This window comes from Podarcis erhardii (genome assembly GCF_964252035.2).
Source record: "Podarcis erhardii genome assembly, chromosome: 11".
Taxonomy (NCBI): domain Eukaryota; kingdom Metazoa; phylum Chordata; class Lepidosauria; order Squamata; family Lacertidae; genus Podarcis; species Podarcis erhardii.
The window spans coordinates 41,957,362-41,975,663 of NC_138501.1; the positions used below are offsets into that span (position 1 = coordinate 41,957,362).

The window sequence follows — 18,302 nt, forward strand, 5'->3', positions numbered from 1 at the left end:
GGGTGACCCAGCCACCCACGAGACCAGGCCTGGCAGAGGCCCAGGCAGGGGAACTGGAGCCTCCCATCGCCTCCAGTTCCCGCAGGGATGTGCTGCGGATTTAATAATACCTGTGTGACAATGTCATCCTTCAAACGAGGTGAGTGCCATCAATTATTCCCTGCATACTAAGTGATGGAATTAAAGCCCTAAGCTGTTCACAGCTTGATCCCGCTGTGCTTGCATGTTGCAATTTTTTATTTTTTAAGGAGGGGAAAAATGAGAGAGAAAAGTCCACGTCTCTCTTCACAGTTTCTTGGCGCTTTGCCTTGGTGGAGAAGCAGCTGTCACGTCGGGGAAAACAGACGTGGCCTCCCGGAGAGGGAGTCTCACAGTCTCCACACTCCCTGCTCAGCAACTCCCCAGCAGCAAGGGAGAGTGAGGAAATCTCTGTCGCCTTCCCCTCTCTGCAACCTCCTCGAGGAAGACTTTCAGAATAAGTGTGAGGCAGCCGCTCATCATTCATTCATATATTCATTCTGTGGGTACAGAGCGCGGCGGCAGCGGGGGAACACCGGCCCTGACGCGTCACTCGGAGAGGAACGCCCCCAGCCAATGGGGACTCCTCGGCCTCCTCCGCCTCGGAAGGGCCCCGCCCCATGCAAATGAAGGGGCGGGGCGCTCCTCATCTTTGAATGAACGCTGGATGCAAACGGGAGAGAAGGGAAGAGCGGGGTTTCCTCGCCCCCTTACCAAAAAAGCAAAGCGCGGCGAGGGAGTGGGGGGCTCTTGGAGCTACGAATCAGAGCTTCTCCTCCCAGCCGTCCCGCCTATCGCAGAGAAGGGAGGCGGGCGGTTTCCACGGTTCTTCCCCCAATGGTTGCAAGCGGTGCAGCTAAATTGAGAACAACACTAGCGGGAGGACTCGGATCTCTGCTTAAAAACAAAAAACTAAAACCCAGAAAAACCCGCCTTTCTCCTCCCTGCTTTGAACTGCGAGAATCACAGGCTGCCTCTGGACCACCAGCAGCAGCAGCTGTAGCAGGTGAGAGGGCGGCTTGCGGAGAGCGGGGCAGACAGGGCTGGGGCTTCTAGGGACGGGGGAGAATGGGGGGCTGTGAAAACGCTTGTGGGGTTCTGGAGGGTGTAGAGGCGGCTCTGCCTGGGGGGCTCAGGAGAAGCCAACCCCCGGGACGAATGGGGTTAGGAAGGCAGCCTGGGCGGCGGCGGGGGGGGGGAGGCAGAGACCCTCACGATACACCCTCAAAGTGAATGCAAGCCGGAAAGCGAGTCCTCCATCTCTCCGCACTCCGCCCCCCTGTTGGGGTTTTGCCCCTCTGCTTTCCGAAGAGGGGCGTGTTCCGTGCCTGCATGTGTGAGCGTGGGGGGAAAGTTGTGCCCAAGACTAAGTCATCTTTTCCCATTGTTGGGGGAGCGGAGGCTGAACTAAGTCTGCCCTCGCAATCATTATTATTTAAACAAAATACTCTTCGAATTGTTCTCCGCTGAAATCCAGGTCAACACCCTGAGTCTTTCGAAGACTGTCCCAGGCATCCCCCTTGCGGGAAGGCAGAGAAGCCTAGCTCTGATTTCAGACGTGTTTCCCAAATCAAGGCGATTTTTAGGAATTGCAGGTTTGGGCTCCGCTCCGCTTGTATGCATGTGGTTTTCTTCCTCAGAAGGAGGACTAGCTGGAGAAACGTGAAGAGCAAAGGAACCCGTCTTGGCCCGTAAGGAACTCCCCCCCCCCCAAAAAAAAAACCTACAGCTGGGCAATAATGCTTTAACTAGGACCAATCCACTGCCCTAAAATTGCAAGGAAGCTTGCGAGCTCATCCTGGGAGGCGGTGGGGTAAACCTGGGGTGGGGGGGGGGGAGAGAGAGAGGCGCTAATAAGAGACAAGGGGGCGGCCGGGTATCGCTGGAGGTGCAAATGACGTTGAAAAGCTACTCTCACCAGCTCACCAGTTTTGTTGAATGAATTAAACCAAAAAGATTTAGCTGGATTTTGAATAAATGTGCAATGTCTTGCTACTGTTTAGAATTCGGTTGTGTCCCCACCTTCCTTAGTGGGTCGTGCGAACCACTGTTCTGAATAATGGTTTGTGTTAGGGTAGGGTAGCAGGTACTGGGGAGGTGCTTATGGAACCATGGAGCGGGAGGAGGGTTGGCGGCCCCCCCCCCCAAAGTTAGGGAGGCTCTGGGTTAGATGTTGAGCAAGCAGCAGGTGTTGGGAACGGAAATTGCCCCAGTCCAGGCTGGTTAAAAGTTCTGGAGGGCTGGGCGCCTCCCGGTCCAGGGCCCGTCCCTTCGGCTCCCCGCCCAGCCGAGGAAAACCACGAGGTCGCCCAGCAGAGAACTACAGCTGCTGAGGTTTGTCAAGAGAGCCGGACCGCAAAGGAATGGGTGGGTGGGGTGCAGGAGGAGAGAAGCCAAGCGGCCTCCTCTTCGCTCAGAGCCGGCTAGGCTTTGGAAAAGTTGCTGGCTCGTTTGCACGTGAGGAAGCGTTTCCGTTCCCTGGGCGGGACACCGCGGCGGAGCGCCTCCTAAAGGAGCGAGCCGTGTAAATGGCAGCCTTTCTCAGGTAGAGATCCTTGCTCTGAGTTTATTTGCATAGGTTATTTTAATTTCCGTGGATTATTTTGTTCTGAAAGAGCCCGGCGCCAAGATAGCCATTGCTTTTATTCTATTTTAAGTTGGTTTCTTGGTTTAAAATGGATGCTTTCTTCGAGATTCATGCACTGTAAGGGGTTGGACTAGATGACTTTGGGGGTCCCTTCCCAACACTACAATTCTGTGATTCTATTAAAAAGTTCTGTAGGCTAATTTCCCAACAGCTGAGGAGGGGGGTTTATGAAAAGTGTAGAATACTGTCAGAGTATAGTGGTACCTCAGGTTACATACGCTTCAGGTTACAGACTCTGCTAACCCAGAAATAGTACCCCAGGTTAAGAACTTTGCTTCAGGATGAGAACAGAAATTGTGCAGCGGCGGCACAGTGGCAGCAGGAGGCCCCATTCGCTAAAGTGGTGCTCCAGGTTAAGAACAGACCTCCAGAACGAATTAAGTTCTTAACCCGAGGAACCACTGTATAGCCTTCCCAGAATGGTTCACCTGGCAATGTCTTCATGGGGTCCTAGCCAGAGAAATTTTACTCGGCATAGACCCACTGAAATGGAAGCATGTAACTTAGCCATGCCTAATTATTTCGGTGGGTCTTCTCATGAGTAGGATCAGCACTGGCTACAACCCATGGTCTTTTCTGCACCGGCTGAAGAACTTTTTGTTCACCACCCAGGCCTTTAACAGGACGTGTTTTACAGACTGGGCTTCTCAGTTCTATATTCGAATTTTAAAGTAATATTGATGCAGTAAATAAACATCAGTTCCACAATTGCCCCTAAAGGTGTCATTACAAAAGGAAGCTCTGTGGAGGTGGTGGTTGAGGATAGATCAAAGTTTGGGTTCTTGGGAAAGTGACAATTTGGGCACATCATACATTTCAAACTCAGGGGACTTTGGTTTGCTCCTCGCAGAGCTTCAATTCCCTTCCTCCTTAACAAACTACCTGGATTCTTTGGGGAAAGCCATGTTCTTTAAATAATAATAATAATTTGTTTGTACACTGCCTGACTGCGTTGCTCCAGCCACTCTGGGCAGCTTCCAACAAAATATAAAAGAACACTAGACACATCAGACAGTAAAAGCTTCCTGATACATGGCTGCCTTCAGATGCCTATGGAAGATGTATAATTAGTCATCTCTTTGACATCTGACTGGAGGGCATTCCAAGGGGCAGGTGCCACTACCGAGAAGGCCCTCTTCCTGGTTCCCTGTAACAATACAGTAATAATAACACTGGGCAACAATTTTTTACCTTTTGAATGTTGTCTAGATTTCTACAACTGATTTAGGGTATTTTTGCACTGCTGAATCAGGAAATGGCATCCGTTTCTCTCCAGGTCAGGTTTTTGTGCTATGTTGATTTGAAAAAAATCAGATCTTGACAAAATTGATTACATTTCTGTGGCATTATCAGCTGATTTTTGTCAACATATATCATCCTAAATATGTTTTTAAGAGGAAAAAAAAGTTTTTCCAACAACATATATTGATTACCTGATAGAAGCATCGATTACTGTAAACTGAATGGTGGGCATTGATAAAGGTAAGTAGACGTAAATTGCATGTTGCTTCACCATTTTTCAAACTTCAGGGCTTGAACTTCCGTTTCTTGGAACTCCTGGAATGCTCAGCGGCAGGGAGGTCTCTCTTCAGAGTCCAACAGTAGTCAGCCATCATGACTGCGTCCCAGCGACCCTGATACCTGGTCTCCATCTCTTTCATGTCCTGATGGAATCTCTTCCCCTGCTCGTCACTCATTGAACCCAGGTTCTCAGGAAACCGGTCCATATGTGAAAATAGGTAGTGCATCTTGACGCTCATGTTGCAGCCCAGGTTTCTGAAAGCAGTCAGCATGTTGTTGACAAGTTCTGCGTAGTTTCTGGCCTTATTGTTGCCAAGAAAGTTGTTCACTACCAGATCAAATGCCTTCCACGCTTCCAGTTCCACTTCGTTCATTGAGTTTCCGAACTCTGGATCTCTGATGAGCTGACGGATCTGAGGACCGTCAAAGATGCCAGCTTTCAACTTCTCCATGGTCAATCCTGGAAAAGCCTGGCACAAGTAAGTGAAGCAGTCACCATCCTTGTCCAGAGCCTTGGTGAACTGCTTGATAAAGCCGAGCTTGATGTGCAGCGGTGGGAAGAGTATTCTGTCTCTGTCCACCAGAGGGTCATTGATGACGTTCCTTTTTTTGTAAGGCACCAATTCCTCCTGCACAGGCCAGTCCTCCTTCGTGTAATGCTGAGCATGGTCCCTACTATCCCACATGCACAGAAAACATGGGTACTTGGTGAAGCCAGACTGTTGTCCTAACAAAAAGTTCACCATCTTCAGGTCAACACAAATAAACCACTTATGCTGATCATAACTAATTTTCTCCAGCACATACTTCACCGCTTCATAGTTCTCCTTCAGTGTACTCGAGTGAGCCAGGGGTATAGAGGCAAACTGGTTGCCGTTGTGTAGCAGAACACATTTCAGTGATCGCTTGCTGCTGTCAATGAACAGTCTCCAATCTTTGGGTTCCTACTGTGGCACTCCAAGCTTGAGCAGAAGCTGCACAATACCTGCACAGTACACCAAGCCCTTCTCTTCCGAGAAAAAATGGAGGAAAAAACTCTTGATGCCTGTTGCGGAAGAAGCTGATGTGAGCACTGTCAGAGAGGAGGTTTTTTTCTTTCAATCTGGATGCCAACAGTTCGGCAGAGTCCTTTGACAAGCTGAGGTCGTGAACTAGATCATTCAACTTGTTTTGGGAAAGTGTATGTGGAGCATCATCTTCAAGAACCACTTCTTCTTCTTCATGTCCTTCAACACTGGAGGCATCTTCGTCACTAATGTCAGGAAGTTCTCCGAAGATAGGCACTGGAATTTCATCACAATGAGCTACAGGACAACGTGCTGATTGAAGATCAGGATACTTGAAGCTGCTCTGGTTCTTTCTGTTGATCCCAGTCACATCAACAGCACAGAAGTAGCAGTCAGTGACATGGTTTGTCAGCTCCCTCCAAACCATGAGAATTCCAAAGTTCAGACTCTTCTTGCCATTGGTCCACCCATAAGTCATTAGTCATAAGTTGGCGCATGCGCGGGTGGAGTTTCCTATACACTTCGTGGGGCGGCTGCCCCATTAACTTAGTTTTGATCCCCCAACTTTATTCTTTGCCGCACCAATTTATGGAAGATTTCGAGGTTTTATGACTTCAAACTGATCCCTTTTCGACATAATCACCTAGAACTATAGGACCTGAATACTTCTTGTCATTAAAATAATCATTTCCAATCAAAACAATTATTCGACATGGCATTTTACCCCCACCAACTTCTTCTAAAATGCTCCACACAAGCGTACATGTGAACAAAAACGTAAAAAAATGACATGTGGCCATAGCTCAAAAACTTGACCTGATTGAGCAAAACCAATGTGATTTTTGGATTCAGCGCATCAGATTCGTCCTAAATCAACTGAAAAAACACAGACAACAAATTTGTTGTTGACCAGTGTAATTTATGGACTTTGGAATGGATGTTGTGTGGCTTTTTAAATACTAGCAGGTATATTGTGGCAATGAGCCTCTTTATCAGATATATGAAGTGGTATTGTTAGTTGGCAGAGAAATATCTCTATCTAGCCTTTATCTCTCATTATTGAAAAATACAGAGTGTGGCACAGGGAGGAGAGAAAATCAAATCACTGAAGCCCAAAGGTCATGAAATGCAAGTAGGGCTGTGACACTTACATGCAAAACACATACAAGATGCGAGCAGTGCAGGAATTTTAGATAATGCAATCTTCCCACCTTTGCTATGCTAATTTGACACCTGGAGTGGGAGAGAAGATCCTATCAAGAACTAAATGAATAGAATGAAACTTGAGGATAAGTTCCAGTTCAGCAATTTTGCTCTGAAGTCTCCCTTTGAAACTTTTTGTTACAGAATCAGGTCAGCAGCAGTGTGTCCTGAGAGACTGAAGTCCTCTCCCGATGCTTTCTGAACGTTGATAGTGCTGATGTCAGGCTCATGTCCAATTGTCTCTCTCCTTTGGGTAAGAGAGTTGTTTCTCTCTCTTACCTTCCTCCCTAGAGGAGAGCTGGTCTTCGCTTGGGAGCTAATCCCATACGAGGTAGAAATAGCAGAGAAAGCCTTCACTCCTGTGCTGTGATCTTGGGAGACGGATCAGACACTCTTCCCTGATTATGTAGTCTGGATGAGTGTATGGAAACTTCTTTAAATGATTCCCTTTTTCAGTTATAATTTATTAAGTTTTCAAAAGTTTCAGATATACACTCCAATACGTAACAGATTTTTATTTTCTTTTGTCGACTTCTCACTCCATTTTCCATGGCGTTTTTTATTTCTCCTCCTTTGCTGCACCTTATTTTCTCTCTCTTACACCCTAACAATACAATAATCTCTAATTCCTTCTGTTGCTTATAGTTCAAATCCTGTTCGTGAATTCATCATACTATAGTAGTTCTTTAAGTAGTTGGAAAAAGGCTTCCATTCTTCCATAAAACAGTTACCGTTAGGTTCTCTTATTTTATCTGTTAACTTTGCCAATTCTTTTTTGGTGGAAACTTCTTTCTTCCATTTTTGTGCATAGAGGATCCTAGCTGCTGTTGTTAGAATCATAAACAGCCTAATCATCTTGTTTGGAACTTCTGTCCCAATAATTCTTAAAAGGAGACTCTTAAACTCTTGGTTGTAGTTTCAAACCCCACTTTAGGCAAAAGATTCTTGTGTGCAGGGTTTAGATGACCCTTGTGGTCCCTCCCAGCTTTATACTTCTATGATTCTTCCCCTGATTAGAGTCTGGAAGAGTGCATAGAATCTACTTAGTTGCTTGTATAGTGGTACCTTGGTCTTCAAACTTAGTCCGTCCCGGAAGTTGGTTCCAAAACCAAAGTGTTCCAAAACCAAGGCGCGCTCTCCCATAGAAAGTAATGCAAAATGGATTACCATATTTTTCACTTTATAAGATGCACCAGACCTAGTTTTTGGAGGAGGAAAATGCACCTAGTTTTTGGAGGAGGAAAACAATAAAAAAATATATTCTGAATTCCAGAAGCCAGAACAGCAAGAGGAATCGCTGTGCAGTGATCCTTCTCGCTGTTCTGGCTTCTGGGATAGCCGCACGAAGCCTCTTCAGGGCAGCAGGATGAAGGCTCCCCCTGCCCTGATGAGGCTTTGTGCGGCTAAGCCAGAAGCTAGAACAACAAGAGGGAGCCCTGCACAGCGATCCCTCTCACTGTCCTAGCTTCTGGGATAGCTGCGCAGCCTGCATTCGCTCCATAAGACGCACACACATTTCCCCTTCCTTTTTAGGAGGGAAAAAGTGAGTCTTATAGAGCAAAAAAATACGGTAATCTGTTCCAGACTTGTAAAAACAACCCCTAAAACAGCAATCTAACATGAATTTTACTATCTAATGAGACCATTGATCCATAAAATGAAAGCAATAAACAATGTACTGCAGTCACACAATCAATCAGTAGCTGAACTGGGTTCCGCACAGTCACAAAAAAAAACAAAACAAAAAAGAGCCACAAAAACGCAGAATAAATAGCAAAAACAGACAGGCGTAACACTCGAAACGGAAGTGTGGCACTCAAAACAGAGCACATCCAACCTCCGAAAAAGGTTCGCAGAAGGGAACACTTACTACTGTGCTGTATTTGCAGTGTTTGGGTTCCCAGTTGTTTGAGTACCAAGGCGTTTGAGAACCAAGGTACCACTTTAATCTCTTGTGAATGGTTGAGTGTTGGCAGTTCTACTTCAGTGGCAGACTCTGACCTACTGCTGAACCACAGCTCCCATCATCCCTGATCATTGGCCATGGGGGCTGGGGTTGCTGGGAGTTGGAGTCCAACCCCATTTGGACGGCACCCTATTGGCTTTGCCTGGTGTAGCAGCCCTATCTACTATGCACCCAAGCCGCCTTTTCATTAACTCACAGTTAGTCATAGATGGACCTGTTGGTTTTTGTGGAACTGCACATTGCTCAAGAACTCCCAAAGCCACAAATCTCTAGCAACAAGAAGAATGACAGGATGACCCAAATTGTGCAGCTTTTATTTGGGTAATTAGAGAATATATTATTGTCAAGGACTGCATTTCTTGAACCCACTGAAGTGCTGCTTTAAGAAAGTATTCATTCTTGGCTGCTAATTTGTGCTATTACTTGTTACTCTTATCTAGAGTCTGCAGTCTTGTACAGGTATGGTTTTTCCCTCTGTTATAAATATTGTTGCAGAAATAATTTGTTTTACAAATTGTTGCATGCTGTTTTGGGAGAAAGGCAAAGTAGGCTTGAAACTCGGATAGGGAAGAAAGTGACTGAAGCAGATTCCAGAGCAGTTTATATTTTTTCACACCCACAAATTGTGGTGTGAAAAAACCGCTGCAAGCCAATGATATGTGTGTACATTTTCTTCCTTATAATAAGAGCAGCCCAGTGTGAATTGAGATTCCCTCCCCAATGTGGTAGCTGAGATTCCCCTCCTGCTCCTCCATGAGAGAGATGGGAAGATTATGAGAAAACTATGCAGGCTGGGGGGGGGAGGGGCTCATGATTAGGAGTTATTGATAATAGATCCGAATGCATGGCAGAAATGTTCTTCTACTCTGAATTTTGGAGTCATTCATACCTATCTCTGTAGACATCAAGGCCAAAAACCTGCTTCATCCCCACACCTTTTGTTTGTAAATGAATGCTGAGATTGTTGAGAATCCAAATAACAGATTCCACATGGAATTCCATCATTTATGGCACATGAGATTATAGGGGAGGGTGAATCCAAGCCTGGATCTTTTTTTAACACCAGTCCCTTAGTTCCTGGTTACCCACACTGAGAAAAGATTTCTGATGCTGTCGTAAATATCACTGAGCAAAAATTTCTGATCTCGAAAGCTTGTCTTTAATTCCTCCTGGCTTTATTGTTATTTTTAATTGCAATCAATATTGTCAACTCTACTGCATTGCACTAGAATCTGGGGAGGAAAAATGTTACCAAATTGAAAATGGGCTAGTGGTTGTGTTTTTGTTTTTAAAAGGAATTACCTTTGACTCTTCTTTGTGCAGTGACCTAATAAAATCGGACAGCATGAAACATCTGGCAGCTTTTTTCATGGGTAAAGTGTAGTTCAGTGTGTCATTAAGATACATCACTCGACAGGGCTTGCTATGCGGTGCTGTAAGCTTAAGAGGAAAAAAGAGCAAACAAAACTAATAAAAGGCACCACATTCAAAACTATAAAGCTGACCTTGAAACCTAGAAATCCAATTCAGTGCATTGCAGAAAGATTGTGTGCATTTTGAATTCGACGTATGAAGTTCAGGCCTTGAGAGTCTCTGTGTCTACCTAAAAGGAACCATTGAATGGCTTGGCTTCCATTCATAAGCATTGTTTACCTGTGGATCTTTGTGTGAAAAGGGAATGATAGTAGGCAATCTTATAAAGGAACATAAGCAGCTCTGTTATACAGAATCAGACTGGTGCTCCATCTAGCTCAGAATTGCCTACGCTGACTGGCAGCAGCTACCCAGGGTAGGCCCAAAGTGTTAAGTTGTGGGTGAACATATCAGACGACACAGCGATTCTTCAAACAGCTCTTGTTTATTCACAGGCCAGGACAGAACTGAACTGAAGGGTTCAGCCAGCCTCCTTATATAGGCTCCACTAGAACGCAACAGTAACCATTTTCTTAAACTATCCAATCACTGAACGTCACTTTCGATCCCATATTTGCATATGTGGACCTGAACTATCTACAGTATCCCCCTGCTGGCCCAGGGTGAGAACTTCAGTACATAACACAAAGCTCCTTGACCTGGGGTTCGCATAACTCCATATCCTCCATCATTTCTCCAATGAAAATAGGGACGTCCAAAAGAGAAGTGGGATGTTCTGGGATCAGAAACAGGGATGGCTTCTGTAAATCCAGGACTGTCCCTAGAAAATAGGGGCACTTGGAGGGTCTGAAAGCCTATGAAAAATGTTAAATGCACTTTCTCAAAACGGTTTCCTAGTCGCAGGTAGTTTCTAGGCCATGTTCACAAGATGTCCCCTGGGTCCTTTAAGCTTGGATGGCTGCTTAAAAGCAAAACATTTCTACCCATATTGGGAAGCGCAAGGTCCCCAATTCAAGCCTGTGAACTAGTTTCTGCCATGTGTTTGTTCAACAAGACTTGAGAGATGGCTTTGGTTCCACTTCTTTAAAGCCGAGTTCTTCCCTTGCCCCTGAGCCCTTTCGCTTTCGCTGTCTGTGGTAGCTAGAAGAGACTCGGTGATGCAAAACCTGGAAAGCAACATTTCCCTCGTTAGAGTCGTCTTATTGTGTAGCACCCTGCTTGTGGTTAACGCTTAGCTGGAATGAAATATTCAACGCAGCAATAGAGAAATTAAAATAGTAATTTATTTGTCAGACAAATAAATAAGAGGCACAGTGGTACATGGTTACCAAGCTCTGGCCTGGCCTCCTGCCATTCTGGCCAGCACTTATATTCCCTTAATCCAGCCCCCTTTGCTCCTCCTGTGGCTGCCTCTGTCCAATCAGCCTGGTTGAAATTCCTATTGGCTGTTTGCTAGAGCCAATCACAAAAGATACACCCACAAAAGATACACCCATTTCCTTGCCCTTATAAGGGAGACAAAGAGCTATATATAAATGACAAATAAGTAATAATATATCTTACATGGAATCTTAATTACCAGCTCACCTCTTGCCCTTCTTGCCCTATTGCCTTCTAAAACAAATGGTTTAATCTTACATTTTATGTTCAACAGATGTCAAGGATCTTGAGTTTCACATAAACATTGAAAGATTTCCTTCATTTAATGTTTCTAAACAAAATGCCTGACAACTATATATCAAGACTGCCCGGATGGCGTCTTCTGTCTGGCAAGGGGGGGGCTGGTGGCTGACTTAATTTCAGGATAAATACAACTCTTACAACCATATGAAATAAGAATCTAGCATTCCTTAAATCCTTTGCATAATTACATTTAAGCCAATATATTTAAGCTAATATATTTCATACATTTATCATAGGTAGCCTCTTAAAAGAATAAAGCTTTTCAAAGTAAAAAGGAAGGAACTCAATAAAACACAGCTTTTAAAAGAAGCCTCTTCAGTTTGCACCTCCCCCTTTCCCCCTCCTCTCCAGCCTCAAAATAAAATAGGAAGAAGCTGCTTCTTCTGCCAAGCCAGTTGCCTTTCCAACATTTAACACATTTTAACCTTTTTTTAACTCTCTTAGTTTAAGAAACAGCTTTAGAAAAAGACTTCCCCCAAAAATGTTCTCTTTCTCTGTCAGCTAAATGTTTTTCCCTTTTGCTCCTGGCCTTTGAACCTTAGAAAGAAGATCTGGCTCATTTTACTGGGAGGCACATTAGTATTATCTTTCCCCATTCCTAATGGTGTTTTCTCAGCCTTGGGGCAGCATATGTAATTCTCCCTTTTTTATGACTTTGAGAATTGTTTTTCTACTATAAATCAATGGGGCCCTTCTTGTCTTAGGAGGAAAAACATCTTGCCAAGGTTCTTTTAGGCAGCTGGTCTTTTGCCTGGCATGAAACATTTGAAAATCCTTTTTTTAAGCTCATTTTTAAAATGCAAGCCCTGATTAAACATATAGAAGCTTTGATAAAAATGCAGGCTTATGATTAGATGCCTCATTCCCCCCTTTCAAGCTCAAGGACCTTCATCCCAAGTGTCCTTGATAGCTTGACCTTCATCACATTCCTGAGGTAAAGCTCTGTATAGGGCCATGATATGAGGTAGAGTTTCATTTGAAACCATCTTGCTAATTGTACTTCTAAAACATGAAATGATACATGGCATCATACATAAAACCAATACTACTACTGTCAAGAAAAACAAGCAAGACAATAGTATCCCTTTGAGTCCTGTGACATTAGGTAACCAATTGGTGAGCCATCCCATATCCCATCCTTCCCATGTTTGTACTGGGACATGTGCTATATTCTCCATCTTTGTGGCCAACACACGGATTGCCTCACCATTATCAGAAATGTTAAAGCAACAGGCATTCCCTGTCAAGTTCAAGACTCCACATAGGCCTCCCTGCCTGGCAAGTACATAATCCATTCCCATTTTCAGCTGCAAAATGGCGGCTCTACTTTCATCCAACTGTTGTGCAATAAGTCTCAAACTCTGGGCCGTTGCATTGGTTACAAGTTCCACTACTGCTTGCAATCGAATTATTCTGTTTAGATTATAAATAGGATCCCGTGCCCCTTGTATGAGCTCACCAGGATTCCAGGAGGCAGGATCATAATAGGCTATAATGCGCTCTGGCGGCCAATCATCAGTACCGCTCCAACTTTGGGTACTTCCTCCTGCTATATGAGAAATATCAGCATTCCTTCGTGTTCGCCTGGCCGAACTAGTGGGCATAATCCACATTGGTGGTAATACCCAACCCAAGAAACAAGTCCCACTCCATTTGGAAGGGAGTTTCTTGTATGCCCATTCTCCACATATCCACCACAACCATCGGGTCTGAGGTTTTTGGTACGGGGAGTACAGAAGGCGAAATACCAAAAGGGGTATAGAGTTCACAGTGCAGTATGTTAGATTGCCTTCTTCTGTCACAGTTATGTTCCACACCACTTTCCATGCATGAATAAAAGGAGGTGCACAGGGCAAGGCATTCCGAGTTCGATAGGTAGTACCGTGTGCCCAGGTATGACTATTCTTCTTATAATCCCAAGTATAGTGACAATGAGAAGAGCCTATCATGGGAGAATCAGCTGCATCTGATGATTTATGTACACAGAATTCCCCTTGTACAGGTATAACTCGTAATGGTTTAGTTGAGTTCCATCCGGGGAAATTCTGTATTTCAGTTTGGTGTGGCATTTCGCTTACCATACCAATAGCATCTAATGGTATCGGTAATAAGGGCATACCTCCCTCTGAATCATCTGGCCCAAGAGAGCAAACAAGGCAATTGGTCCTATTTGCAACATTAGCTACCATTTCAGCTAAACCTACCCACATATTGTGGTCATGGCTGAATCCATATTTAGCCAATTTGGTCAGATTCAAGGACCCTTCCCCTTCCCAAGGGATCAGGATTAATAAAATCATGTTGATGTCTAGTATATGCATTCCTTCCACAAAAGATTACCTTATTGTGATAGCAAATAATTATTAGCCCCAATATAATTCCCCCAGTGACAGAAATGGGGAACCACCAAGACCAAAACATATATCCCGAGGATCCCCAATGAGTAATATCTCTGATAATTGTTCCACAAGGGGGGGGCAGTCAATCAATTGTATTAGAGAATCTTTCCGTTCACAGTCGCTGGTTCAGACGCTCCTCAAGCTTCAGGCGTGCGCAGGTCAGCCAGCTTCCAGGTTGTGGCTGCAGCAGGCCGGTCGTCAAATGTTGCCCGTGACCTAGCCCGTTCCCGGTAGGGCTAGATACAGGGGTTTTTGGAGAGAGTTAGTTTTAAAGGATTAGAGGGGTCACCTTTGCACGTCCAACTGCCTTCAGACTTCTTCAAACGAGAGTGATGAATCCAGGGGGTCACCTCAGCTACCTTCACCGCTGTTGGAGTAGAGAGCAAGACGGTGTAAGGTCCACGCCACTTAGGTGCAAGTGGATCGCGTTTCCACTCTTTCACCCATACGCTATCGCCAGCCTGGAACTGATGAATCGGCTCGGCAATGCTGCACGGCGTGCGTTCGAGGGCCCACCTGTTAAGAGAAACAAAAACACGGGAGAGAGATTGCACTTGTTCCTGTGTCACATGGTCTCCTATTTGTTTAAGGTCAGCTGGAATATCCTGAACAAAGGAGGGCGGTCTCCCATACAGGAGCTCAAAAGGTGACAACTTAAGTCTTTTTGTGGGTGCACACCGAACACGAAACAGTGTTATGGGTAACACATCTACCCTTCTGAGACTTTAGACATATTAGTGGGCTTCTGGCATGCCCTGCGGATACCTTGCACAAGTGTCTGGCGGTAGGTGGTAAGTCTGGCCAGGTGAATTGCATTGTTTGGATCCCAATTAGGATCTTCCAAGGGAAAGTTATCTTGGAGATGACGGTCAATATTATAAATATTTCCCGCTCTGGCCTGCTCACGCAAATATATCTGTGCCTTTTCAATTATGTCTCTCCTTTCCTCAGTGGTGAACAGAGTATTTAGGAGCTGGCGACAATCTGTCCAAGTAGGGCTATGAGTATTTACTATTGAAGTCACCAAGTCCATCATAGCCTGAGGTTTTTCTGCAAAAGATGGGGTGTGTGTTTTCCAATTCATCAGATCTGTAGTTGTGAATGGAATATATTGCAGGGTCGAAGTTCGAGGTGGCCGTGGTCCGGGTTGCCCATTAACCAGTGCAGGCTCCTCAAGTGCATCAAATACTCTTCTAAGAGGGGCTACTACGTGATCTTTCTCTTCACTTTGCTCTAGGGGCCTCAAATCATAGGGGATGGTATCTGCCGCAAGGCGTTCTTTTAGCAGCTTTATACGCCTGGCTGTATTGCTTGCTGACCGAGCAAGGTCTCCCTGTAACTTCTGTAACATTTCTCTGGGACTTGGATGTACAGGGGTTTGGGGTGGGCAATCAGTTGTTCCACTAAAGGAGACTGTAGATGGAGGTCTATTAGGAGTCACAGGTGGAATAACCACTTCTGCTTGGGCTTTATTATAGAACTCCAATGCCTCCTGAAGATATTTATCATAATCTATCAAGGAATCAAGCTCTGTGACTCCACTCCCATTATTCATTCCAGTTTCTTGCCTTGGGGTTACAACTGGTGGAGTGTTTGGATTAAGCTCCCTTCGATGTGGAGCATAGGGTGGAGGTGGAAGCACCTCTTCCTCTGGCCCCTCAAAAATGGGTTTGAGTTTATTTGGCAAGATTCCTTTCCTAGCTTCGGCTTTTACAGCCAATAATTTGCATCGTTTGACTTTGCATTCCCTTATCCATGGAGGATTTTTATTTAATGTGCTCAGCCAGGAATCTATATATGGAAATTGTTCTGGGCACCCTCCAGTTTCTTTGGCGATATCAGTCCAAAGTTTGCTTACTAAATTTATATCAAAGGTTCCCTGGGATGGCCATCCAGTAATTTGTTTTGGCCATTCTAGTTCACATAACGTTCTCAAGCGCTCTGGCGTCATTTTGACTCCATATGCCCCTGAGAAGGCTTTCTTAAAATTATTTAACATACACTCAAGAGGTGTATTTTCCCCCTTTGAACCCCCAACTCCCATTGTATGGCCCTGTGAAGTATCCACTCAGTCACTCACAGACGCGCTTCGTGGGTTTCCTTGCCTAGTGAAGTCGCCTTACTAGGAACCGAAGTACTGCCCACTCCACACTCGGGTCAGCTACAGATTGCTCTGTACTTTCTCACACATACAATGCGCTGGATACTTCACCACACTCTACCTCCCAATTTTTCCCTTTCCCTACACCAGATCACCATCTGATGTACCCAACCACCTAGCGTACTCAGTTTCCCCTTACTGAGACGCAGAAGTTTGATCAAGACTTCTCTTCCTCCCAATTAATTGGAGGGCCAAAAATCCCTTTGTGCACTTACCCTTGGTTGGTTCCCTGTTTCCCCCGGTCCGTCGCCGCCAGTGAGCAGGGTATCAGACAGACGAGTCTTCTGCGTTCCCCCTGGAAAAAATTACCAGTGCGCGCTTTGGGTAAGCAGTTGTCCTCTCTCTTGTACCCTGCCCAGTAGGGCGAAGGGGCTGCGTTCCAGCAGACCACTTATCCGAGTCACAGGGCACCATAAAATGTAGCACCCTGCTTGTGGTTAACGCTTAGCTGGAATGAAATATTCAACGCAGCAATAGAGAAATTAAAATAGTAATTTATTTGTCAGACAAATAAATAAGAGGCACAGTGGTACATGGTTACCAAGCTCTGGCCTGGCCTCCTGCCATTCTGGCCAGCACTTATATTCCCTTAATCCAGCCCCCTTTGCTCCTCCTGTGGCTGCCTCTGTCCAATCAGCCTGGTTGAAATTCCTATTGGCTGTTTGCTAGAGCCAATCACAAAAGATACACCCACAAAAGATACACCCATTTCCTTGCCCTTATAAGGGAGACAAAGAGCTATATATAAATGACAAATAAGTAATAATATATCTTACATGGAATCTTAATTACCAGCTCACCTCTTGCCCTTCTTGCCCTATTGCCTTCTAAAACAAATGGTTTAATCTTACATTTTATGTTCAACAGATGTCAAGGATCTTGAGTTTCACATAAACATTGAAAGATTTCCTTCATTTAATGTTTCTAAACAAAATGCCTGACAACTATATATCAAGACTGCCCGGATGGCGTCTTCTGTCTGGCAAGGGGGGGGCTGGTGGCTGACTTAATTTCAGGATAAATACAACTCTTACAACCATATGAAATAAGAATCTAGCATTCCTTAAATCCTTTGCATAATTACATTTAAGCCAATATATTTAAGCTAATATATTTCATACATTTATCATAGGTAGCCTCTTAAAAGAATAAAGCTTTTCAAAGTAAAAAGGAAGGAACTCAATAAAACACAGCTTTTAAAAGAAGCCTCTTCAGTTTGCACCTCCCCCTTTCCCCCTCCTCTCCAGCCTCAAAATAAAATAGGAAGAAGCTGCTTCTTCTGCCAAGCCAGTTGCCTTTCCAACATTTAACACATTTTAACCTTTTTTTAACTCTCTTAGTTTAAGAAACAGCTTTAGAAAAAGACTTCCCCCAAAAATGTTCTCTTTCTCTGTCAGCTAAATGTTTTTCCCTTTTGCTCCTGGCCTTTGAACCTTAGAAAGAAGATCTGGCTCATTTTACTGGGAGGCACATTAGTATTATCTTTCCCCATTCCTAATGGTGTTTTCTCAGCCTTGGGGCAGCATATGTAATTCTCCCTTTTTTATGACTTTGAGAATTGTTTTTCTACTATAAATCAATGGGGCCCTTCTTGTCTTAGGAGGAAAAACATCTTGCCAAGGTTCTTTTAGGCAGCTGGTCTTTTGCCTGGCATGAAACATTTGAAAATCCTTTTTTTAAGCTCATTTTTAAAATGCAAGCCCTGATTAAACATATAGAAGCTTTGATAAAAATGCAGGCTTATGATTAGATGCCTCAATTGCACCCGCCAGCTGAAACTGGGAGTGCAAATACCTAGATGTTAGTGGGCTGACATACAAGTTCAGCACAGTGGTCATGTTGAGCTTGTTCTTCTGCAGATGAGGATCTTTTTTTGCGTGTTTAAAAAACACTGATTCGCGTAAATATTTTCCTACGTGTTGAGAATTGCCACTGGGGAGAATTCTTCCAGGCTGGGTCTTGCCTTGATGTGATAGTTTTATACCTATAGGGAAGTTAGAAAACAAGTAAATCTGGAGAAATCTTCAGAGACTGTAAACCCCAACTACCACCTGCAGTCTGAAATGGAAAAAGCTCAATCATGAGGCAAAAAACAAAGTTAAAGGAAAGTGGATAATTTGCATTTGATGCAATAGGAATCCTGCAACCTGGTTCATGCAGTTGGAGCCTTTTCATAGGCCTGTGGTGTCGCCTGTCCTGTAGCCCTGTGCTTAATTGTAGCAGCATGTGGAGAGCTAAAGTAAACTCTTACGAGTAATTTGCAGTGACAATCCGAAGATACGACCTACTAGGCATTCCTCAACTCCAGTGTGCCTCCCTTGCA

At 44.6% G+C, this 18,302-nt stretch overlaps 1 protein-coding gene across 3 annotated transcripts in view; it reads left to right on the forward strand.

Moving 5' to 3' along the window:
- Positions 1-719: 719 nt before the first annotated feature.
- The window catches only part of PDZD2 (PDZ domain containing 2), a 248,605-nt gene continuing 231,022 nt past the window's right edge, over positions 720-18,302 (forward strand). The window contains exon 1 of one of the 3 annotated variants that reach the window (XM_081881317.1): positions 720-1,024. The gene's annotated coding sequence lies outside the window, so the exon portion shown is untranslated. Of the gene's footprint in view, positions 1,025-2,461; positions 2,564-18,302 lie in introns of those variants that run through there. The other 2 variants (XM_081881320.1, XM_081881318.1) reach the window with 2 other exon arrangements.